The sequence below is a fragment of the Saimiri boliviensis genome, chromosome 9, assembly GCF_048565385.1.
Source record: "Saimiri boliviensis isolate mSaiBol1 chromosome 9, mSaiBol1.pri, whole genome shotgun sequence".
In the NCBI taxonomy this organism is placed as follows: Eukaryota; Metazoa; Chordata; class Mammalia; order Primates; family Cebidae; genus Saimiri; species Saimiri boliviensis.
Window position 1 is genome coordinate 30,582,099 of NC_133457.1, and position 26,559 is coordinate 30,608,657.

The window sequence follows — 26,559 nt, forward strand, 5'->3', positions numbered from 1 at the left end:
ATCTATGAGTGTATGTAATAACTGCTATGGTGTTGAAGTAGCATAAAACATATATTAGATCTCTGCAACAACTGTGATGTAACATGAAAATACCCAATTTCTGTTGACAAAGTTACTAGCTAGTACAACTGTGGATTGTTGTCTGCACTCGTCATTGAAGGAAATACTAAGTTTTAGGCTAGTGAAATTAAAGTTAGTTTTTCCCATCCAAGTTCATGTATCTTCTGGATTCTATCCTTGAATCCCTTAGAGGTCTGTGAATTCTAGGTTAAGAACCCTTGCCCTAGCTAATCAGATCCACCAATGTTTCAAATAGGACTATAACATATTCAAAGGCCAATGATACTTAGCATAATTCAATTTTAATATTATTCACATTTCATGTCACAGATTTCATAAGTTACATGTGTTAATGTGATGTTTTGTTTTGATAGATTATATCTTACTCCTAAATAAAAAAAGTCAAGATTTTTATAGCAACTTCTATTTATTTTATGTATTTATTTTGAGATGGGGGTCTCTTCATTCTGTCACTCATGCTGGAGTACAGTGGCATAATCACAACTCACTGCAGTCTTGACCTCCTGGACTCAAGCAATCCTCCCACCTCAACCTCCCAAGTACTTTGGAGTACAATTGCATGCTACCACACCCAGATTATTTCTACACTTTCATAGGGATGGGGTCTCCCTATGTTGCCCATGTTGGTTTTAAACTCCTGGACTCAAGTGATCCTCTTGCGTTGGCCTCCATGTGAGCTGCCACATCCAGCCTGAAGCATCTTTTAAATGGGAGAAGAACAGGATCTTACCAACACTAAGATTTATCTTCAAACATTTTTGGAGCGATTACTATGTGCAAAGCATTGTGCAATCACAAAACTCAAAAAGCAAATATAAGATAAGTATTCATGCAAACAGTGGGACCTGTGTTGTATAATGTCAAGAGTATCTTTGATATGCTTATAGGATCACATAAATGAATGCCCAGCCCAGATTAGGAAGGTCAGGAAAGGCATCCCATGGAAGTATCATGAACTAGATCTTGGAGAATAAGTTGGTATTAGCCAGGTAAAGAATAGAGTAGTTCTGGGCCAGTGCAGCAAGATGTGCAAAATAAGACAACAGGGTGAGCATGGCATCTCCTGAAACTGAAACTAGTTAAGGTGCAGCTAGAAAAGAGATGAGTTTAGAGAGGGATACAGGTGGCAAGTCATTGTTTGCCCAGAATCCCTTCCTTTAGGAAATTACTCCTTTCCCTTCTGTGGTGCTCCTCATTCCATTCCAGGGTGACTGGCCTCAAGGAAAAGCACCCAGTTCACACCAGGTCACTTGAAGTCTTATTTCCTCAGGGATCTTGAATTCTAAGGACCATGTGGACCTGAAGAAACTGATGGCTGTGTTGCCTTCACTGAAAGGAGCCTGTCTAGAAATAGAGCCAGCATGAAAAAACAAAAAAACAAAAAACAAAAAACAGAACCAAAGGATGGGTCAGGAAGACAAGGCCTTAATGCCGTCTTTGAATTCCTAAATCTAGCCTGGCCTAAAGCCATTCCTGGACTTTTCAGTTGCATGAGCCAACAGATTCCTTATTTTTTCTTATTTTGAATGAGATTTCTGTCACTGGGAACTGAAAGATGACTGAGTTGCACACAATAAGTATGAACAGTGACGCTAAAATACCTTTGGAGGAAATTGACTCAAAGCAGGAAAGTCACACATTCAGATTTGCATCTCAGACTACACTAATCACATAGAAAATGTCCTGGCAAGGGACAAGCTTAGATATTCTCTGGATACTTCCAGTATTTCTCAAATTTATATATTCTAACCACAACTCCCCTCTTATTGTTAAAACAATTTGTTTTCTTATTACAGAAAAATCAGAAACTTACAAGCAAAAATAACCAGAAAACTCTCAAACCTACTAGCTTAATCCATTTTGTGTGGCTACTACAGAATACCACAGACCACAGACTGTAATGTATAAAGAAAAGAAGCTGACTGGGCACAGTGGCTCACACCTGTAATCCCAGCACTTTAGGAGGCCGAGGCGGGTGGATCACCTGAGGTCAGGAGTTTGAGACCAGCCTGGCCAACATGGTGAAACCCTGTCTCTACTAAAAATAAAAAAAACTAGCTGGGTATGGTGGTATGCACCTGTAGTCCCAGCTATTCGAGAGGCTGAGGCAGGAGAATCACTTGAACCCAGGAGGCAGAGGTTGCAGTGAGCTGAAATTGTGCCATTGCACTCCAGCCTGGGCAACAGAGTGAGACTCTGTCTCGAGGAGAAGAAGGAAAAAAAAGCTTATCTGACTCATGAGTTTGGAGGCTGAGAAGTCCAAGAGCATGGCACTGGGATCCGGTAAGGGCTTTCGTGCTGCACCCCATCGTGGAAGGCAGAAGGGCAAGAGAACATGAGAGCCAGTGAGCAAGAGGGGGCTGAACTGGCTTTTATAACAAGCCCACTCTCATAATAATGCATCTCATTAATGCATCTGTGAAGGCAGAGCCCTCATGGCCTAATCTCTTAAAGGTCCCACCTCTTAATACCATCACAATGGCAATTAAATTTCAGCATGAGTTTTGAGGGGGACATTCAAACCATAGCACCTACCTCCAGAGACAAGTACAGTTAAAATTAATATATTTCCTTCTATAGCTCTTAGATGTGTAACATGTATGTCTATGTTCACTGAGGTGAGAAGATACTAAATGGGATCATACCATGCATACTTTATACTAAGAGTATTCAGAAATTGATGATCTGGAAAAGGAACATGTTATGTGAAACCAAAGACAACATTTTTTCAGAAGAATAAATCATTGGCCAGCTTATGATTATTTAAATTATATTTTTGCTCACCAACTTTAAGCTTCAGATTGTGAAGTTAAGTTATCCTTGGACTAACTATGTAGTAAATGCATGTTACAAAGTGTTTCACATTACAGTGTTCTTAATGATCAACATTCAAGGGAGTTAGAAGGAAGAATTTATGATTACCTTGTCATGTCCTCAAATATATACACCTTTTACAATTATGGCCTTTGTACTGCAAAGAAAAATATAAAGGGCAGTAACAAGTAAATTAGTACACAAAAGTAATTAGTAAATTATTAAATTGAAAACAAGCAATAACTGCAGAAACTGGTCTGTACTTACAGTCTGGACGATATCTGACAGACTGCACAGCTATGAAGAGTGGTTGGAATCTATCCAAAGCACAGTAAGTTGCATCTCTATTCCTTCTCCCTAGTTGCATATACTCTACAAGGTTTACAAAATTGAAAACCTACTTTTTTGAACTTCTTTTCTCGTTGTCCTTTAATACAAGAACCATCAGAATTCTCTACTTTTCAATCGCATATGTTGTCTTCTATCTCACCTTCCAGCCCACCCCCAACTTAGTCTCAAAGGACTGATTGCAAATTTCATTACTTAAAAAGCAACATATGCAGGATTCAGATGTCTTGTGCTTCCCTCTGCCTCCATGCAAAGTTTCTTATTAACAGTATTGGTGGGAGCCTGAAGTATTTGTTTTAAAGGTTCCATCAATGCCAAGCCACAATTATACGTGGATAATGTCCCTATAGAAGGGAACCAGCTCCTAGAAAATGAGCTCGAATGTTCAGCCCCACTGCCACGTCACGTTCTTTATTCTCTACCACACAGGTTGAGAGGGATGTGGTGATCGAGAGAGGAATGCCATTTAGACTCCCAGCTCAGACCATAGACTGCTCTCAGGAGGCAATGGCAGTTCTCTGCAACACTTCAGATGACGGCAAGTCATCTGAAGAATCTTAAAACTGGGAGACCTGCTCCACTATCCATTCCTTTCTTCATTCAAGCAACATTTATTCAGCCTCTACTATGTGCTGAACAATGAAAATATATAAACATGAGGAACCCATAGTCCTGGCTCAGAATCCGGGGAAGGAACCAGGAAGCCGGGGGCTGACATGCACACATTGCCGGAGGAGATCCATCTTCTGTGCTAGAAGCCACAGTCTCCGCCATCGGAATGCTTCCAGCCTGCTAGCGTTATGATAAGACATAAAGAGATACACACGAAGAGATATAAATGAAGTGCTGCAGGGTTTGAGAAAGAGGGAGATGGTGAAGGAAAGATTGGGGAGGCAAAAAGAGGCGAGCGATAAGAAAGCTCTTACCCAACAAGGGAGCATTTTACAGCTGCCATCACTCCTTAGTCCCTGTTTCCTTTATCACCAACACAAATGCTTACCGGAACTGGGAATATTGCCCACCAGGAGTTTACAAATCCAAGTGAAAATTAACCACTAACCGATAGAATAGAAAGGGAAGGAACAGGCCGGGTGCAGTGGCTCACACCTGTAATCCCAGCACTTTGGGAGGCCGAGGTGAGCCCATCAACTGCAGTCAGGAGTTCGAGACCAGCCTGGCCAACATGGTGAAACCTCGTCTCTACAAAAAGTACAAAAAATTAGCCAGGCATGGTGGCGGGTGCCTGTAAGCGCAGCTATTTGGGAGGCTGAGGCAGGAGAATCACTTGGACCTGAGAGGTGGAGGTTGCAGTGACCCAAGATCTCAGCCATGGCAATCCATCCTGGGCAGTGGAGCGAGCAATTCCATCTCAAATTAAAAAAAGGAAAGGAACAAAAGAATAACTCCTTGGGCTTCTGCTATAGAGGCTTCCAGCACAGAGCCATAATATGTGGGGCAATATCAAATAAGCTTTTCCATTTATCACTAGAATATCTTGTGTTTACCATAGTTAAAGTGAAACCTCCTTAAAATAAAATCCATCAGGATGCTCATTTGTTCACTCTGCCCCCACTTGCAGCATTGCAAAAAGGAATTAACAAGGCATTGTTCTATGCTGCTGAGAACAATTTCATTTCCTTCCCGTTCACTGTCCTTTCTTGATACAACATGTAATTATAAGAGTTTTTAATAATGGTCAACAAATGTGTTCTATAAAGCTTAGTCCCTCCTGTAGCAACATGCGATCCCCCTGCAAATCAAGGCAGCTAGGGACCATGCAGCGAAAGAGGATGGTTTGCTTTAATGTGTGCAACCAAATTCCTGTTGCCTTTTAATGTTCTGCCTCTAGTACAGCATAATTGGATAACTAATAACAAATGCACATGATGCTGATTTCGTTCCATTAAAACATTTACAGAAGTTCAAAGTTAAGCATATGAAACACCTGATTGACTTTTGTTTTTCACTACAATCTTTATGGCATCACAGATGCACAGCTAATTTTTTAAAAATAAAATGTAGGCTGGGTGCGGTGGCTCACACCTGTAATCCCAGCACTTTGGGAGGCCGAGGCGGAGTTCAAGACCAGCCTGACCAACATGGTGAAACCCCGTCTCTATTAAAAAAATAAATAAATAAAATAAAATAAAATGTAATATACCTAAAGAAAAGTGCACAGATCATAAGTATATGGTTCAGTGAATTATCACGAAGTGGACACACCCATGTAACCATTAGACTAAGCAGCAGAATATCAGTGCCTAGAACCGCCCCCCACCCACCCAGACCCAGGGGGCCCTCTCAGCCACCTGAAGCCTCGCCTCCCCACGTCTCACCACGATGTCCACTTTTAACACCGTGGGTTTGTTTTGCCTGTGATTGAACTTCGTCTAAATGGAATCATGTTACGGAGTCTTTTGTGTTTGACTTTTCAACATTGTGAGATCCATGCTGTATAGAGGAGCAGCTGACCTCCCTTTCCAACAACTAACTTTTGTCCACCTTGCTTCTCTCTTAGGCGCCTTTCTCTCTCCCTTCACTCCTTGTTTTTTTAAGAATTCTTATTTTCCACTTCAATTTAAGCCACTGCAAGCTGGTTCCTCTACCCAACTTCTGAAATGACTCCTGCTGAGATCTCTGTACATCTCAGAGTTCTTGGTTTCAAAGAACTGAACCAGCTTTGCTAGAGGAAGCAGAAATGGGACTTTCTAGGGAAGGGTGCTGAATGGCTACCAAGATTGAAAGGAAGTCTGGAAAAGAAAGCTTGGAAAACAGGAAGGAACCAAGAAATATCCTGGCAGCCCAGGACCAGCCACCGGAGCAGGCCCCTCAGGTCCTCACTGCTGTTACGTCCTCTCGCTTCACCTCTGCCTTGACTGATCTGACTGCCCCGACTGTGCATCACGCTTTCAAGAGTCAAAGTCCTCAGTGGGAACATCGTTCTGGCTCAGCTTGGATTGGGGGTCTGGCTTCTCACTCAGGAAGAAGAACTACTTACCCTGACCTCTCAGATTCTTTTTTTTTTTTTTTTTTTTTTTTTTCTTTTGAGATGGAGTTTCGCTCTTGTTACCCAGGCTGGAGTGCAATGGTGCTATCTCGGCTCATCGCAACCTCCGCCTCCTGGGTTCAGGCAATTCTCCTGCCTCAGCCTCCTGAGTAGCTGGGATTACAGGCACGCGCCACAATGCCCAGCTAGTTTTTTGTATTTTTAGTAGAGACGGGGTTTCACCATGTTGACCAGGATGGTCTCGATCTCTTGACCTCGTGATCCACCCGCCTCAGCCTCCCAAAGTGCTGGGATTACAGGCTTGAGCCACTGCACCAAGCCCACCTCTCAGATTCTTAATGAGAAACAGAGATCCCCAAATAGTAAAATATTTGAGTGAGTACCCCCCCCCAACTGCTGAGCCAAATAACCTCTTGTCAGCCTTCATCCCACTTTATCTCCGCCTCACTCCTCACCATCAACATCCAAGCCTTCACCTCTCGACTTCTTAAAATTCTCTCTTCCGGCCGGGCGCGGTGGCTCAAGCTTGTAATCCCAGCACTTTGGGAGGCCGAGGCGGGTGGATCACGAGGTCGAGAGATCGAGACCATACTGGTCAACATGGTGAAACCCCGTCTCTACTAAAAATACAAAAAATTAGCTGGGCATGGTGTCGTGTGCCTGTAATCCCAGCTACTCAGGAGGCTGAGGCAGGAGAATTGCCTGAATCCAGGAGGCGGAGGTTGCAGTGAGCTGAGATGGCGCCATTGCACTCCAGCCTGGGTAACAAGAGCTAAACTCCGTCTCAAAAAAAAAAAAAAAAAAAATTCTCTCTTCCAAGCTGGATGCAGTGGCTCCCACCTGTAATCCCAACACTTGGAAAGGCTGAGGCAAGAGGACATAGTGAGACCCCCATGTCTGCCAAAAATAATTTGAAAATTAGCCTGGCTTGGTGGCATACACCTGTAGTCTCAGCTACTTTGGGAGGCTGAGGCAGAGGGTAGCTTGAGCTCAGGTCAAGGCTGCAGTGAGCCATGATCCCACCACTGCACTCCAGTCTGAGTGACAAAGGGAGATCCTGTCTCAAAAAAATAAAATTCTTTCTGCCTTCAGCATCCAGGACACGACTTTTTTCCTGTCTTTGGCCACTCCTTCTCCTCTATCTGCTCCTGAAACATGGAGTCTCCAAAACTCCTCCCTTGGTCCATGCTCATTTGATACCTTCCCTCAGGTAATTACATTCATTTCTTTGGCTTCAAATGTGACCCTCAATCTTTTGCTCTAGCCTTGACTTTCACTATGAGTCTCAGTCCTATGGGCACCTAAATATCAACATGTCCAAATGGAAATTTAATCTCCATCCCTACAGGGCTGCCCCCCTTTCTGACCTCAAGTCACAGCTGGCCCAACTAGAAACTCAGTCATCCTGAGTCCCCACGTATGTTAGTCACCAAAGTCTCTTCACTCTATCTCAAAATTATCCTTTACTTATGAAAGTATGTTAAAGCCAGGTGCGGTGGCTCAAGCCTGTAATCCCAGCACTTTGGGAGGCCGAGGCGGGTGGATCATGAGGTCAAGAGATCGAGACCATCCTGGTCAACATGGTGAAACCCCGTCTCTACTAAAAATACAAAAAATTAGCTGGGCATGGTGGCGCGTGCCTGTAATCGCAGCTACTCAGGAGGCTGAGGCAGGAGAATTGCCTGAACCCGGGAGGCGGAGGTTGTGGTGAGCCGAGACCGCGCCATTGCACTCCAACCTGGGTAACAAGAGTGAAACTCCGTCTCAAAAAAAAAAAAAAAAGAAAGAAAGAAAGTATGTTAAAAAGCCTCTTGACTCTACATTTTGCTTCCCAATTAGCTTAGACCTTTGTGATCTCAGGGTGACAATGAGTAAGAGGGATTGGGATGGGGTGGGTGCCGGAATAACTAAGAAGATAAAGGGTGCAAAGGTGGGTGGTGGAGAGGGAGAGGACAGAGTTTAGGGTGATCCTAGGTTTCTGGTCCGAGCAACTAGATAGACCAAAAGAAAACTGTGAGACTTCAGGAGAGCATCTAGTTTGGTAGTTCCGTTTTGAACATGTTATGTTGAAATGGGACAGCGAGTGTGATATGGCTGGCCTAGAGTTAGAACCTGAGCAACGCCATTTTATACAAGACAAAGCTATTTTCCAAAAATAAGTTGTAATGGCTGCCCCATTCTCCTTGCAATAACTGCTGACCTTGGCTTCTGTAAAATGCCCACTATGTAAAGTTGCTTGCCTTTGCTTATCAGTAAGTGCTGAAAAGTTGCTTGCCCTGCATCCCCTCACCCTCTCGGTCCTAAATCCAGGATGTGGTTTTTCAGCTTAAAAACCCCACTCCCCCTGAACTTGGGGCCACGGGTTGGAGAGACCTGAGTCCTCCATGGTCGCTGGCAATAATAAAGACCCTGCAATTTGGCATACTTTTGTCTTGGTGTTAACTTTCTATGCTCTGTCCAGTATAACACAAGATGGAAATGTCCAGCAGGCCATGATATATCTAATAATGTGAAGGTAGGGAGAAAGAACAGAATCGAGCCTCCAGTTTTGGAGTCATCAGATCAACCATCAGATGGTGGATAAAATCATTAAAATGGTTGATACTAACAAGAGGACCAAATAGAGAGGGAAGACTCTTGAGTCAAGGTTGGATCATGGAGACATCATCATTTCAGAGCAGACAGATGCAGGAGCCCATTGGGAGGCTAGAGGAAAAAGTCCAAGAGGTAAAAGCTAAACAGGGAAAGCAGCAACACTGGCCAATGGAGAAAGAGTCGGGGATGAAGCTACTAACAGTAAAGTCAAGTGCAGCAGGGACTGCATTGGGCTTTGCAACATGGAGGTCAGTATAGTGTTTGCAAGAGCAGTTTCATCAGAGGCTGGGGAAGAGCCAGAGAGCAGCAAGGTCAACAGTAAATGCACAGGAAGTGCTGAGATGTGAGTGCAATCTTTCAAAATGCCTGGCTGAGAAGGGAAAGAGTAATAACGGAAGTAATGACCTAACTGGGGGACAGCAGGATTAAAAGAGCCCCTTTTCTCAAGGATAGGAAAGACTTGAACTTGACAGTCTGAATGCACACAGGAAAGAGAAGCGTGGGAGAGAAACTGAAGATACACGGAAGAAATGACTGTTTGACTGATGGAACTGAGGCCACAAGAGGCCACCTGAGAAAATCAAGAGTCCTATGTAAGAACTCACCAGCACCTGCATTTCAGAGATCTTGAAGAGCTTCTTCCTTTTCTATTTTAAAAGTTTAATGTTTTTTAGTATACTCACATGATTCAAAAATAAAAAATTATAAAAGGTGAAACATTTCTTCTTACCCTCCATCTTTCCAGTTTCCCCTCTCACTTCACCCCCTTCCAGAGTTTTTTTTGTTTTTTTTTTTTTTTTAGACAGACTCTCACTCTGTCACCCAGGCTGGAGTGCAATGGTGCAATCTTGGCTCACTGCAACCTTCGCCTCCTGGGTTCAAGTGATTCTCACGCCTCAGCCTCCCCAGCAGCTGGAATTACAGGCGCCTACCACCATGCCTGGCTAACTTTTTTATTTTTAGTAGAGAAGGGGTTTTGCCACGTTGGACAGGCTGGTCTCAAACTCCTGACCTCAGATGATCCGCCCACCTTGGCGACCCAAAGTGCTGAAATTACAGGCATGAACCACTGTGTCCAGCCCAGAGTTTCTTTATGCACATATGTTAAAGTATGAATATAGGTTCTTATTTTTACTCCCTCCCTTCCCCACTCCTTTTTAAATCCAGAGACACATGTCCCCTTTTGGTAAGTTACTTTTTGTCACTTTACAGTATGTCTTGGAGAATCTTCCCACATCATTACATGGAGAGCTGCATGCTTATGAGCATTTTTCTAATGCTGGGGTCATAAATGCCTGAAGTTTATTATATATGTCTTATTATTATTATTATTATTATTATTATTATTATTTTGAAACAGAGTCTTGCTCTGTCACCAGGCTGGAGCGCAGTGGCGCAGTCTCAGCTCACTGCAACCTCGGCCTCCCAGGTTCAAGTGATCCTTATGCCTCAGTCTCCCAAGTAGCTGGGACTACAGACATGTGCCACCATGCCCAGCTAATTTTTGTATTTTTAGTAGAGACGGGGATTTTACCATGTTGGCCAGGATGGTCTCCATCTCTTGACCTCGCGATCCACCCACCTCGGCCTCCCAAAGTGCTGGGATTACAGGCTTGAGCCACCGCGCCCGGCCTATATATGTCTTCTCATTTCACTTGCTTGAACTGTGTGCTATTTAACACCACAGTATTCAGGCATTTATTTATTTACTTACTCATTTATTTGAAACAGGATCTTGTTCTGTCGTCCAGACTGGCACGCAGTGGCACCATCATGGATCACTGCAGCCTCACCCTCCCAGGCTCAAGTGATCCTCCCACCTCAGGCACGTGAGTAGCTGGGACTACAGGCACACAACACCATGCCCAGCTAATTTTGTTTATTTTTTGTAGAGACAGCGTCTCACTGTGTTGCCCAGGCTGGTCTTGAACTCCTGGCTTCAAGAGATCCTCCCACTTCAGTCTCCCAAAATGCTTAGATCATAGGGATAAGCCACCAAGCCAGGGCTGGGCATTCCATTTTTTGAGTGCAGCAGGTTTGACAATAATTGTTTGGAAATATTGACCAGTTCATGTCTCGTCTGTATTTCAGATTAGCTATAAGAATAACAAAGATGTAAACAAACATCAAAGTTGATCGCTCCACGTGAGAAGGCAGGTGCTGTCACATCTCAGGACAAATGCACTGTTTGGGGGTATAATGGAGAAACTGTAAAGGAATCTGTGTTTGGGGTAACAGCAGGAAATGAGCGGAACTTCAAAGCTGGTAATAATCAGAAGCTTGGAAACTTGGGGGACTGTTTTCAAGATGGAACAGCGGATTCAGGTTTCGGCAACAGGAAAATGTCGCTATCAGCTAAGAGCAGCTGCAGAAGTCCAGTGGTGCGATCGTGGCTCACTGCAGCCTCAACCTCCCAGTCTCAAGCAGTCCTCTCACCTCAGCCTCCTGAGTAGCTGGAACCACAGGTGCGCACCATCACAACTTGCTAATTTACTTTTTTGAGATGGAGTCTCGTTGTCTAAGCTGGAGTGCAGTGGTGTGATCTAGGCTCACTGGAACCTCCACCTCCCGGGTTCAAGCTATTCTCCTGCCTCAGCCTCCCACATAGCTGGAATTGCAGGCGTGCACCACCATGCCTGACTAATTTTTGTATTTTTGGTAGAGACAGGGTTTCACCATGTTGGCCAGGCTGGTTTCAAATTCCTGACCTCAGTTGATCAGCCCACCTCAGCCTCCCAAAGTGCTGGGATTGCATGAGTTAGCCACCGCTCCCGGACACACCTGGCTAATTTTTAAAATTTTTTTGTGGAGAGGATGTCTCCCTATGTTGCCCAGGCTGGTGTTAAATTGCTGGGTTCCAGCAATCCTCCCACCTTTGCCTCACAAAGTGATAGGATTACAGGCATGAGCCACAGCGTCTGGCCACAGTTTCTTAACAGATGGAAAAATGGATCCACACACACAAAAAAAGAACATCAAAAATGGCATCAGGGCCAGGCACAGTGGCTCACACCTGTAATCCCAACACTCTGGGGGGCTGAGGTGACCTCAGAGTCTCAGACTGTTGGAATTACAGGTGTGAGCCACCATGGTTTGGTCTCAAACCTCAGGAGTTCAAGACCAGCCTGGCCTGGTGAAACCCTGTCTCTACCAAAAATACAAAAAAGTAGCTGGGTGTGGTGGTATGTGCCTGTAATACCAGCTACTCGGGAGGCTGAGGCAGGAGGATTGCTTGAACCAGGGAGGCAGAGGTTGCAGTAAGCTGAGATCACGCCATTGCATTCCAGCTTGAGCAACAAAGCAAGACTCTCAGAAAAACAAACAAATAAACAAAAAACATGGCATCCATTTTCAACTTGCAATAAAGGGTTTCCTGGGTGTCCTTTCCAGAATCTCTTTAAGGTCAAAACATTTTTGTAATAATGCTGATGTTGTTGCCTTTTCACTCTCATTCTCTCAGAAGCACAAGTGGAGTCTCCCAGTGTGATATGAGAACAGAATGAATGCAGAGGCAGACATGAGAATCTAGCTTTCTTCTATTCATCCAGATATTCAACAGATTTGTTAAAAATGTAAAAGAGTGCCGCTCATCTTACAAAAATGTTTCTGAAGAACAGTTATTGTTCATAGATATTATTTTAATAACATGTTAATGTGTCATCTCTTTTATTATTGTTTTAAAATTGATATTGTTAAAAATTTATGTTTTAATATTTCTTTTTCTTTTGAGACTAGCTCTTGCTCTGTTGCCCAGGCTGGAGTACAGTGCATGATCATAGTTCACTTGGACCTCGCACTCCTGGGCTCAAGGGATTCCCCCGTCTCAACCTCCTGAGGCGTGGGGACCACAGGCATGTGCCACCACGCTCAGCTAATTTAATTATTTCATAGAGACAGGGTCTTGCTATGTTACCCAGGCTGTTCTCAAACTCCTGACCTCAAACAATCCTCCCACCTCAGCTTCCCAGAGCTCTGGAATTACAGGGTGAGCCACTGCACCTGGCCTGTTTTAATTTCTAATGCAGCAAGTAATCCACACCAACACGACTCTCTGGCATTCTCAATAATGTTTAATAGCAGTTAAAAGGTCCTGAGACCAAAAGGTGTGAGAGCTGTTGTTCTAGAGCAGCTGAGTATCAAAAGTTCTTTCACAAAGCTGACTGCAAATAAGGAGGATCTGATGACCTATAGAACCAGGTGGTAAAAATACAGGCTGACAGAGGGCTTTAGAAATGGAGGCAGAGCAGGATCAGAAAATCTGAGCTGGAGATAAGTACAAAAGGGAGGAGGGACTAATCTTTGATGGTCTCTGGGGTGTAGATGATTTATCTGCTCACTGTAAACTCGTGCCTGACAAATATAATTGCCTGGCAACCTCAGCGATTAGTTGTTTGAGACACAGATATGATTGTAGATCATGGCTGCATTTAATAATAATACCACTTACATTGCATCTGGCACGTACGGACACTGTCCAAATCCCTTGTGTCATCATTATTTGTAGTTGTCTTCCGTATTCATTTCACTAATGAAGAAACTGCAAACTCATAGTAAGGCATGTGGGGCTTTCGCTTTAGGCAGCCCCTGATTAATTGCTGCCTAATGCTGCCTTCATCTGCGGCGTGAGACCTTCACCGTTTCAAGCCCACACTGCTGAGGGAAGCACCGGGGTCCTCGCTAAACACCTCACGACTTCGGCTCTCACGGCGTGGTTTCCTTTGCCGCTTCCCACCGTTCAAGCCTGATTCTCCAGCTTTTCCAGTAAGTCTTGGGGCCACTCAAACTCTTACAATAAATTCATGTTCTTTTTACGGCAATGAATGAGGGTTCCAATTTGTCCATGTCCTCATGAACACTTGCTATTAACCATCTTTTTAAAATTATAGTCACACACTGTATAATGACATTTTGGTCAGTGGTGGAACTCACATAATGGTGGTCCCGTAAGATTCTAATGGAGCTGATAATTTCCTATGGGCTAGTGATGTCATAGCCATTGTAATGTGGTAGTGTAATGCATTACTCAGGTATTTGTGGGGATGCTGGTGTAAACCTACCGTGCTCCCAGTTGTATAAAAGTGTAACACAGGCCAGGCACCGTGGTTCATGCCTGTAATCCCAGCACTTTGAGAGGTCGAGGTGGACAGATCATCTGAGGTCAGGAGTTTGAGACTACCCTGGCCAACATGGTGAAACCCCGTCTCTACTAAAACTACAAAAATTAGCCAGGAGTGGTGGTGGGCGCCTGTAATCCCAGTTACTTGGGAGACTGAGTCAGGCAGAATTGCTTGAACCTGGGAGACGGAGGTTGCAGTGAGCCGAGATAGCACCACTGCACTCTAGCCTGGCCAACAGAGCGAGACTTTGTCTCAAAAAAAAAAAAAAAAAAAAAAGGTGTAATACATACAGTTGTGTATAGTGCATAATACTTGATAATTAGTTGTTTCTGGTTTATGTATTTGCTATCCTGTACTTAGTATCATTGTTTTAGACTGTACCCTTGCTACTTACATATATTTTTTCTAACTGTAGAACAGCCTCAGGCAGGTCCTGCAGGGGGTATTCTGGAAGAAGGCATTCTCATCATGGGAGATGACAGCTCCATGGGTGTTTTTGCCTTTGAAGACCTTCCAGTGGGACAGGACTTGGAGGTGGAAGACAGTGACACATGATCTGGGCCCCGGGTAGGCCTAGGCTAAAATGCGTGTGTCTTCATTTTTAATCAAACAAAACTTTAAAAGTTTAAACAATTAAAAATAAAAAGAGAAAAAAATCTTACAGAATAAGGATATAAAGAAAGAAAATATTTTTGTACAGTAGTCCAAGTCTTTGTGTTTTAAGCTCAGTATTATTATGAGGGTCAAAAATGCTTAAAATTTTTTTGTTTATAAAATAAAAGCTACAGTAAGCTAAGGTTAATTTATTATTGAACTAAGAAAAATAGTTATTGGCCGTGCGCAGTGGCTCACGCCTGTAATCCTAGTACTATGAGAGGCCGAGTCGGGTGGATCACGAGGTCAGGAGTTCAAGACCAGACTGGCCAACCTGGTGAAATCCCGTGTCTACTAAAAAATACAAAAATTAGCCGGGCATGGTGGCTTGTGCCTGTAATCCTAGCTGAGGGGAGGCTGAGGTAGAATTGCTTGAACTGGGACCAGGGAGGCGGAGGTTGCAGTAAGCCAAGGTCACACCAATGCACTCCAGCCCGGGCTACAGAGACTCCATCTCAGAAAAAAAAAGAAAGAAAGAAAAATAGTTCTTTATAAATTTAACATAGCTGAAATATACAGTGTTTCTAACGTCTACAGCAGTAGTGTACGGTGATGTCCTAGGCCTTCACATTCACTCACCACTCACTCACTAACACCCACAGCGACTTCCAGTCCTGCAGACTCCATTCATGGGAAGTGCCCCTTATAGGTGTTCTATTTTTGATCTTTTTTTAATTTTTTTTTTTTTTTTTTTTTTGAGACAGAGTCTCGCTCTGTCACCCAGGCTAGAGGGCAGTGATGCAATCTTGGCTCACCACAACTTCTGCCTCCCAGATTCAAGCAATTCTCCTGCCTCAGCCACAGTATCGTGTGTCTCGATAGTGCAGTGTCAACTGTAGAGACAACAGGACTGCCTTAGGAACATATTCTAAACATTTTCTTTAGACTCTTCTTTTTTTTTGAGATGGAGTCTTGCTGTGTCCCCCAGGCTGGAGTGCAATGGCGCGATCTCAGCTCACTGCAACCTCTGCCTCCCAGGTTCAAGCAATTCTCCTGCCTCAGCCTCCTGAGTAGCTGGAATCATAGGCATCCACCACCATGCCTGGTTAATACTTGTATTTTCAGTAGAGACAGGGTTTCACTATGTTGGCCAGACTGGTCTTGAACTCCTGACCTTGGGCAATCTGCCCACCTCTGCCTCTCAAAGTGCTGGGATTACAGGGGTGAGCCACTGTGCCCGGCCACTTTACATAGAGTTTGCTATGCCTTGGTTTACAATGGCTTCATCACATACCTTGCAAAAAAAACTAAGGCAAGATTGTGTACATTCTCTAGGTCAGTTTCCTATGGCTGCTGTAACAAATTTCTACATGTGGCTTAAAACCACACAAATTTATCATCTTATAGTTCTGGAGGTCGGAAGTCTAAAATACATTTCACAGGGCTAAAATCAAGGTGTCAGCCAGATCGGCTTCTGGAGGCTCTAGAGGAGCATCTCTTTCCTTTCCTTTTCCAGATGCTAGAGGCTGCTGCCTCCTCTAGCTCATGGCCCCCTACCTCCATCTTCAAAATCAGGACAAGCGTCAATCCCACCTCTGCTTCCATCCTCACCACTCCTCAGACTTCCTGCCTCTCTCTTTCACTTACAAGGATTCTCCCCGTTACAGTGACCCCATCTGCACAAACCAGGATATCTCCCCATCTCAAGATTCTTGACTTTTTTACATCTGCACAAATCCTTTTGCCAGGTAAGGTAGCATATTCATAGGTTCTGGGAATTCAAAAATGGACATCTTTGGGAGGAGAGGCATTATTCTGCCTCTAACTCTTCATAGATTTTATTTTTCTTGCTGTCTTGTTTATTGTCATATTTAACCATTTCTAAAACTGGCATTCTTTCAATTAGTTATACCTTCCTTCTTTTCTCCCTTCCTTTATTCGACAACCATCTTCTGAGCATCTACTATGGGCTAAGTGCTATGCTAGGTACTGTAGGGATACAATTATGTATCCAGACTCTACCTCAAGGTATTTCCAGTCAGTTAATTTCCTTGATGGCCCTGTTACTGGTCTTAATTTAAACGAGTTAACCTTCAGGAAAGGCCATTGCTAACACTGCAGGTGCAAAAGGTAGTTACCACCTTCTCCTGCTGGGGTTATTAAAACACCAGCTGAGACTCAACAAGAAGCCTCTGCAGATTCATCAACACGGAGAAAGCTAACAACAAAGAGAGTGGTCCAAGGTTTGAAGTCCTGGTTTTCGCAAAGGATAGGTAGGACTGACTTTCCCTCAGTGGGTGCTGGTGCTGTGAAGACTGGTCATACCTTCACCCAGAGGCTCTCTGTGGACCTCACCATCACCTCCAATCTGCACTCCTGCAAGAAGTGCAGTTTTCTGCAAAACAGTTGAGCCCTTTTTTTTTTTTTTTTTGCAAATTTTCCATAGATCAGTCTCAGGAAATGCTTGACAAAACACTTGATCCCTAAAGAGTCTTATCGTTTAGAGGTACATGCTGAACTATTCATGGATGAAATAGTACGATATCCGGGATTTGCTTCAGAACAAAACGTGTGGGAGGAAGTGGGTGGGGTATCGATGAAACAAGACTGACCATGAGTTAATCATTGTTAAAGCTGGGTAATGGAACACAGGAGCTCTTTATACTATCCTAATTTTTTTTTTCTTTGCATGTTTAAAATTTTCCTTAATTAAAAAAAGTTGGGGCCGGGCGCGGTGGCGCAAGCCTATAATCCCAGCACTTTGGGAGGCCGAGGCGGGTGGATCACGAGGTCAAGAGATCGAGACCATCCTGGTCAACATGGTGAAACCCCGTCTCTACTAAAAATACAAAAATTAGCTGGGCACGGTGGTGAGTGCCTGTAATCCCAGCTACTTGGGAGGCTGAGGCAGGAGAATTGCTTGAACCCAGGAGGCGGAGGTTGCGGTGAGCCGAGATTGTGCCATTGCACTCCAGCCTGGATAACAAGAGTGAAACTCCGTCTCAAAAAAAAAAAAAAAAAAAAAAAAAAAAAGTTGGTTAGGTACAGTGGCCTGTAATCCCAGCACTTTGGGAGGCTGAGGCAGCTGGATTACCTGAGGTCAGGAATTTGAGACCAGCCTAGCTAACATGGTGAAACCCCATCTCTACTAAAAATACAAAAATTATCCAGGTGTGGTGGCTCATGCCTGTAGAGCCAGCTACTTGGGAGGCTGAGGCACAAAAATCACTTGAACCTGGGAGACAGAGGTTGCAGTGAGCCAAGATCACGCCACTGTATTCCAGCCTGGGCAACAGAGTAAGACTCAGCCTCAAAAAAATAAATAAATAAATAAATAAATAATAAATTAAAAAATTTAAAATGTTAGGCCGGGCGCGGTGGCTCACGCCTGTAATCCAAGCACTTTGGAGGCCAAGGCAGGCGGATCACCTGAGGTCGGGGGTTCAAGACCAGCCTGGCCAACATGGTGAAACCCTGTCTATAAAAAATAAATAAAGAATAAAATTTAAAACGTTAAGGAGGAAAATTTTGTCACTACATTACATTTTATGTTGTCACTACATTTCACCTATGTCATTGAAATAAACTTATCATTTGAATATATTTTACTGTCTAAATATTTGCCTAGATTTTAAAAATAAGTAAATGCAGGTATATAAATATTTGACAAAGTAGTTATCTTCTACAACCACTTACATCACATCAGGGAAGAGAAAATGCTAGATATCTTGCCTGCGGCTAGCCTTATAACAATAATGGTCCTGTCCTCAGAGAAGAAACACATAAAACTCTCAAACCTCATTCCAATAACCGGACTTAAAGGGTTAAACATACCATATGAGGAAAGACAGTTTAACTTGATTAAAAGATGACTGTGGCTTTTTGTGACGGAAACAGTGAACCCATCTCAGAATTTTCATGTATTGATTTCCAGGCAGCATATCAGCATTAGCTTGGGATCGTCAAACTATGCTTTTCAGCCTCAGTACGAATCTCAGAAAAACAGCTGAAATGAATAGAAGTTTCTTTGGAGTTTCTTTACCTGCATTTTCAGGACTGTGTAAGGGACAGACCACAAGCATTAGAATCAAAAATTGGACTTGACTTCCATCTCAGACCTCAGGCAGGTTCCATAACCTCTCCAAATCTGTTTCGTCATCTATAAAATATAAAATAATATCTACTTTGCAGGGATGCTATGAGGGTTATGAGTGATCTATATAAAATGCCTCTCCCATCACAATTAATGAGAGCTTAGTGTGTTTACAATTGCATGTTCCTCTTTTCCCTTCCCTACATCTCCCATACAGCTCTCAGCACACAGTAAGAATGCAGAAATGTTTGCTGAATTAAATGAAACTATTTAGTTTCATTTAATTTTATTTTACTATTAGATGGTAGATAGATGGAGTTAGTGGGAAGAATTGTTAAGACTACACCAGGCTCAGCCGGGCATGGTGGCTCATGTCTATAATCTTCAAGAGGAGAAACACATGAAACTCTCCCTAGCACTTTGGGAGGCCGAGGTGGGTGGATCACCTGAGGTCAGGAGTTCAAGACCAACCTGGCCACCATGGTGAAACCCCATCTTTAAAAAAAAAAGAAACTCTCAAACATCATTGCAGTAACTGGACTTAAAGGGTTAAACATAACATATGGGGAAAGCTAGTTTAACTTGATTAAGAGATCACTGTGGCTCTTTATGACGGAAATGAACTGGCCTGACCCATCTCAGAATTTTCATGTATTAATTTCCAGGCAGCATATTTCCACACAGTGGCTCGCTTGAACCCAGGACATGGAGACTGCAGTGAGCCCTGATCATGCCACTGCACTCCAGCCTGGGAAACAGAGCTAGACACTGTCTCAAAAGAAAAAGAAAAAAAAGGACCATACCAGATTGAGGTAAGAGGATCACTTGAAGCTACAAGTTAGAAACCTCATCTCTTTTTTTTTTTTTTTTTTTTTTTTTTGAGACAGAGTTTCGCTCTTGTTACCCAGGCTGGAGTGCAATGGCGCAATCTCGGCTCACCGCAACCTCCGCCTCCTGGGTTCAAGCAATTCTCCTGCCTCAGCCTCCTGAGTAGTTGGGATTACAGGCACGCACCACCATGCCCAGCTAATTTTTGTATTTTTAGTAGAGACGGGGTTTCACCATGTTGACCAGGATGGTCTCGATCTCTTGACCTCGTGATCCACCCGCCTCGGCCTCCCAAAGTGCTGGGATTACAGGCTTGAGCCACCGCGCCCGGCCTGAAACCTCATCTCTTAAAAAAAAAAAAAAAAGAGTATACCAAAATCCTCCCGTGGCAGATCGCTTGTTCACTTGAGAGCTTCATCTCCCACTTCCTCTTCCTCACATCTATCAATTACCAAGTTCTATCTATTCAAGTTCCCAGGATTACTAGAATCTACCGACTTCCCTTAGATTCTGCTACTACTGCCTTAGTTCAAGACGTCATCTCCTCTCTCACCTGGTCTACAACGAAGGCTGGTCCCCTCATAGTCTGTTCTCGCCCCTCTACAGTCCTTTCTCTTCACCTATGGGCAATTACTGAATGCCTTGCAAGGCTAGTCCAGACTCTCAGTGTATAAATCACCCCCCGACATAAGTAATTCCATCTTAGAAAAACCCTCCATTTTCTATTTCATAGGTACTTTGCTAACAAAGATGTTTTCCTGAATGAACAAATTTTTAAAAAGAACACAAACAAGCACATTCATTCACTATCAGTTCTCACCAGAGGTCCCCGTGACTGTAAAAGAGCCAATTCCTTTAGCGACTGGAAATTGCCACTTTCACTAACACCGTCTTGCAGTCACTTGTGATAAGAACTCAGAATTTGCCACTGAAAGCTCTTGCCACATCAAAGGCTCTTCCTTTCCAGAACGATGGACCCCCAGCCCCAGACCAGGAGTCCTTTGTCTTCGTCACTCCCTTCGGACTGGTTCATTAACCCTTTCTCCTCTTTTTCCTCTTGATGTTAAATATTACTTTGTTTGTTGTGGAATGTTGAATCTATGACATTGATATATTGATTAAGTATGCTAGTATGTATGGTTTGCGATAGTTACTGACTTATGGAGTGGCTTGAACTATGTGCTCTGACTACAGAGTGAATGGGAAGGACTAAGGAGAATTGCCCCTTTGGAAACTTCACGTAGCTCCTGGATTTTGTGATTGAAATAACATAAAAAACATGACTGACATTGTGGAGAGACACAAACGTGTGTGGAACTGGTTATCTCTAATCTCGCACTGGTATGATACTCAAGAGAGGCTGAGAGGCCCAGAACACTTCCCTTGTTCAAGGCTCTGCATGAAGAGGAGAAGGAAGAATTTATACGATATTTTATTTTATTGAGATGGAGTCTTGCTCTGTCGCCCAGGCTGGAGTACAATGGTGAGATCTTGGCTCACTGCAACCTCTGCCTCCTGGGTTCAAGTCTCCTGCCTCAGCCTCACAAGTAACTGGGACTACAGGCATGTGCCATCATGTCCAGCTAATATGTGTATTTTTAGTAAAGATGGGTTTCACCATGTTGGCCAGGCTGGTCTCGAACTTATGACTTCAAGTGATCCACCAGCCTTGGCCTCCCAAAGTGCTGGGATTACAGGCCTGAGCCACTGCACCCAACCTAATTGTTCAATATTTTAAATGTTTAAATGACTGGCAAGTTGTAGGTGCTCAAAAAAATATTTGTTGAATGACTACAACAAATTAGCACTGTTGACACAAAAAAGGCAATGCAATATGTATGTTATTTAATATTTGTAGATGTTTATTTAAAGATCTGAATTCATACTACACTGCAGACAGTTGCTTAGAAGCATACAAGTTTCAAGTTCTGTCACCCTGTGTATACTTTTTTTTTTTTTTTTGAGATAGAGTCTTGCTCTTGTCATCCAGGCTGGAGTGCAGTGGGCATGATCTCAGCTCACTGTAACCTGCGCCTCCCGGTTCAAGCGATTCTCATGTCTCAGTCTCTCGAGTAGCTGAGATTACAAGCACGTGTCACTATGCCCAGCTAATTTTTATATTTTCAGTAGAAATGAGGTTTCACCATGTTGGCCAGGCTGGTCTCGAACTCCCAACCTCGGCCGATCTGCCCGCCTCAGCCTCCCAAAGTGGTGGAATTAGAGGCAAGAGCCACCGCGCCCGGCCACCCTGTGTATACTGTTAACTGGAGACAACTACCAGGTCTAAGTTTGCAGAGGTAAGGGGAGGACGCCGACCTCTGCAAGGTCCTTGACCCAGGGGCCCCCTGCTGCTGGGGAGATAGGGACCTCCTAGGACAGGGGCTGGATCCTCAAGACGTGGCAGGAACAATGGGGTCGCACTAAGTCCCCAGCGGCTCCGGCACTGCGACCCCTGAGGCGTTCCTCTGCCACCCTCAACCCAGCCCCTCCTAACCGGCCGGGGGAGGCAGTTTCCATGATATTTCTCTGTCCCGCCGGCAGGCGGCGCCCTCCAGCCCGTTTCGTCCGGCCGGACGGGGCGCGCGCACTCAAAGGCTGCGGAGCTCCGACGCCCGCATTTCCTGGTCGGGAGCCCGTTGAGCCACAGCGGGGTCGCCGCGGGGTCCCAAGGCCTTGCTTACCCGCCCCTCCCGGGAGCGCGCGGGGCGCGGCGGGGCGCGGCGGGGCGCGGCGGGGCGGGGCACGGCGGGGCGGGGCGGGGCGGGACCAGGCGGGCGTGCTGAGCCCTCGCCCCTCCCTCGGGCAGTCACCTGGGCACCCGCGCTACAGGTGCCGGGGCCTCGATCTTGCGGAGCCGGCGGCCATCGATCTTCGGGTGAGTGCGGGCGCGGGTGGAGGGCGCCCGGGGTGTTCGCCACCGCCGTTCCCGCCGCGGTTCAGGCAACGGTCCCCGCGCCGCTCACGACCTGCCCGGCGGGGCGCGTCTGGGAGGGACAGGAGCTTCCCTTGCAGGAACTCGGGGGCTGGGATTCTCTGCTACTAACGAGATCCAGGAGCGGGGCGCAAACGCCCGAGCCTGCCCGCGTCGGGGTCGGGGTGACCGCGGAGCCTTAGTAGCTGGGGTCTGTCGTGGGTTTGAGGGCTGGGGTCCGGTTAATGGGCGTGTCCCGCACCCAGACCCTCGCCACCCTCTCTCGAGGGGAAACGGTTTTTAAACATGACAAACCCAGCGAGGTTATGGAAATGAGTGTATGCAACTTCGCTCTTTCCCGGCGCCCATCGGTGAACAGTCAAGCACACGCACACACGCGCGCGGGGGCATTCTTTGGGGCCGACTTTGCATCCCCGCGCCTGGCCTCGGGCGTTGGGGGCGGCGCGCCCGCGCGCGCCGGGCACTGGGATTAAGCCTCAGGGCTTTGCTGGGCGGTTTGTTTTCCTAGGTCGTGGCGTCCCGGTAGGTTCCTGGCTGGCTCAAAATTCCCTCTAGATTACCTGCGACCGCCCCCAGGAACCCAGCGGCTGAAGCTCCTTTTCCCACCCGCCCAGGTGGCCTCGAGGCGGTGGCAGGGCCGCCTCCTGCAGTCCGGAGGCGAGCGCACGAACCCGGCCTCCGGAGGAAGGTTCAGCTGGGAGAAACCGCTCCCGCTTGGTGCTACACTTGCGCAAAATGATTCTGGTAAGGGGAAGCGTTGCTTAAATCCCAGAAATAACCCCTACCGCGAAGCATTGCCAAAGACACAGGAACGAGTGTTTAGCTCTCAGGATTGTTACTGCCTCGAGTGAAATGGTTTCGTGTGTATGAATATAAACATATATGTATACATTTGACAAGCTCTTAGGCCGGCGGTTAGTTGTGGTATCTCCAGAAGAGCGTTATTATAGTTATTTGGGAATTGTCAGTGGGGATCAGCCTGACTGCTATTGGAATTGGAGGAGGACCTGTGTGCAGTTTCAAAACGAATGGTAATGCAAGGTGTGGACCTTGGTTGGATCCTGATTTGATGAAAAAATGTATTTTAAAACGGAGACAATGGCCGAGTGTGGTGGCTCACGCCTGTAATCCCAGCACTTTGGGAGGTCAAGGCGAGTATTCAGGAGGCAGAGGGCAGGAGTTCGAGACCAGCCTGACCAACATGGTGAAACCCACCTGTACTAAAAATACGGAAATTCGCCGAGTGTGGTGGCGGAGGCCTGTAATCCCAGCTACTTGGGGAGGCTGAGGTAAGAGAATCGCTTGAACCCGGGAGGCGGAGGTTGCAGTGAGCCGAGATCCGGCCACTGCACTCCAACCTGGGAGAAAGAGTGAGACTCCATCTCAAAATAAGTAAATAAGTAAAGGAAATTACTGATTATTTGATGGTATCAAGGATATTATAATAGTTCTGTTTAGTTGCTTTTGGTAATGGTTCATGATTAAGGTTTTAAAAACCCCTATAGAGACACAGACTGAAGTTGAAATACAGCTTTGGGCTTTGCTGCAGAATTACTCCGTTTTAGATGCTAACAGAGAAGTGAGGGGAACAAGATGAGGGGAGATTGTCCATGGATTGTTAATAGTTGAAGCGGGAGAGAACACGTGGACACAGGGAGGGGAACATCACACCCTGGGGCCTGTCAGAAAGGGGGTAAAGGGGAAGGAGAGCATTAGGACGAATACCTAATGCATGCCAGGCTTAAAACCTAGATGACGGGTTGATGGGTGCAGCAAACCACCACAGCACATGTACACCTGTGTAATGAACCTGCACGTTGTGCACTCGTATCCCAGAACTTAAAGTAAAAATAGTTGAAGCTGGATGATGGGTATGGAAGTCCTTACACTGTTGTTTCGGTATTTGTGTGTGTTCAGTATGTGTGTGTGTTCCTTTAAATGGAACACCACCACCTGTGGAGGTTTTTAGTAAGGTAGGTTTGGCACTGCAGCTGAGTCTAGATGCAAGATCTTCCACAGACGTTCGTTCTTTGTAAATTGGGTGTCAAGCCTGCTTCTCCAGACTGTCATAAAAAGTTTTTCTCTCTCTACTGGAGATGCCGATTTTTTTTTTTTTTTTTTTTGCTCAGACGGCAGAGGATGTTTGCTGAGTGTGACAAAGCTGAGTGGATCAAGTTGATGCAGGTGGATGCTAGGTCAGCTTTTTTTTTATACAAAGGGCATTAGCCAGCCTGGCGGTTGATTGCCTCCAGTCGGGTGGATTGTATAAAACGTGTTAGCAGTTTTTCCTAATTGCCCAAATCCTTTCCAAGTTACACTCATCAAAAAATAGAGTTGAAGCCGGGCGTGGTGGCTCAAGCCTGTAATCCTAGCACTTTGGGAGGCCAAGGCGGGTGGATCACGAGGCGAGAGATCGAGACCATCCTGGTCAACATGGTGAAACCCCGTCTCTACTAAAGATACAAAAAATTAGCTGGGCATGGTGGCACGTGCCTGTAATCCCAGCTACTCAGGAGGCTGAGGCAGGAGAATTGCCTGAACCCAGGAGGCGGAGGTTGCGGTGAGCCGAGATCGCGCCATTGCACTCCAGCCTGGGTAACAAGAGCGAAACTCCGTCTCAAAAAACAAAAACAAAAACAAAAACAAAAAAACTAAAAAATAGAGTTGAGAGTAGTGAACACATGTGTCCGTATACGCGTAGAATTTATGTACCCTTCTGGAAGAGTTGACATGGTAAAAACAAAGCACAGGATGAGTGGACAGCTGCTTATTGCTTGAGAGAGATCTTACCAGAGTTGTGTTGCCTTTTTCATCTTTACCTCATTTGCTTCAGGGATCATGACATGTAAATATTTAGCAAAGAACTGACTCCTAAAAGTTCTACATGGTGTTAACGCCTTTTTTTTTTTTTTCAAGAACCATGTTTGACAGACGGTAAGGAAGGAGTAATAGCTGTATCTTCATCAGGCTTGCTCATTTTTTTCCTCCAGATTTAGCCTATAATTTCTACTCATTCTGTCATGCTTGATTAGTAATTTGGAAAATTAGTGATTCTGAGAGGGAGCTACTGCCGTTAATAGAGGGAGTAAGAGGAGGCATATTCCTGAAAGATAAATCCACATTTTTTAGTAGCTTCGGTATAACTGAATTTAATGCCTTTTGATTTCAAGATAAAACAAGTCAAATAGATGAAATCTGTGACAGTTAAATGTTGAAGTGTTCAATGAATCTCCTCAGCCTGGGCCTTGCTCTTGAGTCATGTTTTAAGACCTGAATCTTTAGATTCACTAAACTAAATGCCGAAGCGTGTCCTAATTTCACTGCTGTGATGGGAAAATAATGAGACAACCAACAAAAATCCCCTTATATTGTGGGAAAATACGACGGCGAATTCATGGTGGTACTTAAATGAGGTAGAATTGTTTGGTTTCTGGTTCTGTTTTCTTGGTATGAATAAAAAGTATGCAGCTGTTATGTAACTGTTTTATACCTCAGTTTCCTCTCTGGTCCCCTAAAACATGGAAGGAGAAAAACTTGCCAGGCCCTTTAGTGACCAACAGTGACCTCATGTATACTCGTCTCTGTAGGAGGGTGGTAGATTTGGACTCTGGAGAGTTGATTGCTAATAGCCATTTTAAGGACGTACCACAAATGTGGCCCATTTCACCCTGCGTTACATTATTAAGGATATAAACATATTAGAAGGGCTAATTGTTCCTTTGTTGGGCTAGAAATGATAGGAAAGGGTGTTGGCAATCAAGATGACGGTTATTCTTCTAGATTCGTAAGCACTTTGCTTTCATCTGCGTCACCTCATCCCATCCTGTGAGGCGGAGAGTGGTGATAGAGGATAATTTTGGTTTTTAATAGATGGAAACACTGAAACATAAGGAAGTCAGCCTGGCAACATAGTGAGACCTTGACTCCAGAAAAAAAATAAATAAATAAAAATAATTAGCTGGGTATGGTGGCACATGCCTGTAGCCTTGAGCCTGGGAGGTCGAGGCTGCAATGAGCTGTGATAACACCATTGTACTCCAGCCTGGGTGACAGAGCAAAATACTGCCTCAAAAAAAAAAAAAAAAAAAAAAAAGAAATCTAAAGATTGCTTTAAATCACTTCTTTAGGGAGATAGGGAAGGAAATGTATC

At 44.9% G+C, this 26,559-nt stretch overlaps 1 protein-coding gene across 10 annotated transcripts in view; it reads left to right on the top strand.

Moving 5' to 3' along the window:
- The first annotated feature begins 13,390 nt into the window (after positions 1-13,390).
- Positions 13,391-26,559, top strand: part of GPR160 (G protein-coupled receptor 160) — a 59,165-nt gene continuing 45,996 nt past the window's right edge. For 5 of the 10 annotated variants that reach the window (XM_074405649.1, XM_074405647.1, XM_074405652.1 and 2 more), the window contains exons 1-2: positions 22,263-22,352; positions 23,024-23,153. The gene's annotated coding sequence lies outside the window, so the exon portion shown is untranslated. The other 5 variants (XM_074405654.1, XM_074405648.1, XM_074405653.1 and 2 more) reach the window with 5 other exon arrangements.